Source organism: Arachis duranensis, chromosome 6 (genome assembly GCF_000817695.3).
Source record: "Arachis duranensis cultivar V14167 chromosome 6, aradu.V14167.gnm2.J7QH, whole genome shotgun sequence".
Lineage (NCBI taxonomy): Eukaryota > Viridiplantae > Streptophyta > Magnoliopsida > Fabales > Fabaceae > Arachis > Arachis duranensis.
The window spans coordinates 48,974,144-48,975,595 of NC_029777.3; the positions used below are offsets into that span (position 1 = coordinate 48,974,144).

General features: G+C 40.4%; 1 non-coding gene across 1 annotated transcript; it reads left to right on the forward strand.

Moving 5' to 3' along the window:
- Positions 1–1,153: 1,153 nt before the first annotated feature.
- LOC127739851 (small nucleolar RNA R71) lies at positions 1,154–1,257 on the forward strand. The gene has a single exon (XR_008000593.1). It is a non-coding gene; the product is annotated as a small nucleolar RNA R71 (small nucleolar RNA).
- Positions 1,258–1,452: the final 195 nt, after the last annotated feature.

The window sequence follows — 1,452 nt, forward strand, 5'->3', positions numbered from 1 at the left end:
TGGGGGTTCAACACCAAACTTAGAGTTTGGTTGTGGCCTCCCAACACCAAACTTAGAGTTTGACTGTGGGGGCTCTGTTTGACTCTGCATTGAGAGAAACTGTTCATGCTTCCTCTCATTACCAAATAACTTGGCATTTAGCTTCATGATGGCTCCTAGATATTAAGCAACTTGCTCTCCAGTTACATCTTCATCCTCTTCAGAGGAAGAATAATCTTCAGAGATCATGAATGGCAGAAGAAGATTTAATGGAATCTCAATGGTCTCTATATGAGCCTCAGATTCCTTTGGATCCTCAATAGGGAACTCCTTCCTGCTTGAGAGACGTCCCATGAGATCTTCTTCATTGGGATTTGCGTCCTCTCCCTCCTCCTTGCATTTGGCTATATTGATTATATCAATGGCCTTACACTTTCTTTTTGGATTTTCTTCAGTATTGCTTGGGAGAGTACTAGGAGGGGTTTCAATGATTTTCTTACTCAGCTGGCCCACTTGTGCCTCCAGATTTTTGATGGAGGACCTTGTTTCATTCATGAAACTTAAAGTGGCCTTAGATAGAACAGAGACTAAGTTTGCTAAGTTAGAGGTATTCTGTTCATAATTCTCTGTTTGTTGCTGAGAAGATAATGAATAAGGCTTAATATTGCTGAGCCTATTTCTTCCACCATTATTAAAGCCTTGTTGAGGCTTTTGTTGATCCTTCCATAAGAAATTCAGATGATTTCTCCATGATGAATTATAGGTGTTTCCATAAGGTTCAGCCATGTAATTTACCTTTGCCATTGCAGGATTTTCAGGATCATAAGATTCTTCTTCATAAGATGCCTCTTTAGTACTGTTGGATGCATTTTGCCATCCATTCAGACTTTGGAAAATCATGTTGACTTGCTGAGTCAACATTTTGTTCTGAGCCAATATGGCATTCAGAGCATCAATCTCAAGAATTCCCTTCCTCTGAGGCATCCCATTATTCATGGAATTCCTCTCAAAAGTGTACATAAACTGGTTATTTGCAACCATGTCAATAAGTTCTTGAGCTTCTGCAGGCGTTTTCTTTAGGTGAATAGATCCACCTGCAGAATGGTCCAATGACATCTTAGAGAACTTAGATAGACCATAATAGAATATATCTATCATGGTCCATTCTGAAAACATGTCAGAAGGACATCTTTTGGTCATCTGCTTGTATCTTTCCCAAGCTTCATAGAGGGATTCACCATCTTTTTGCTTGAAGGTCTGAACATCCACTCTAAGCTTGCTCAACTTTTGAGGAGGAAAGAACTTAGCCAAGAAGGCCGTGACTAGCTTATCCCAGTAGTCCAGGCTATCTTTAGGTTGAGAGTCCAACCATGCTATAGCTCTGTCTCTTACAGCAAAAGGGAAAAGCATGAGCCTGTAGACTTCAGGATCTACTCCATTCGTCTAACTAGTCTCACAGATCTGCAAGAACTC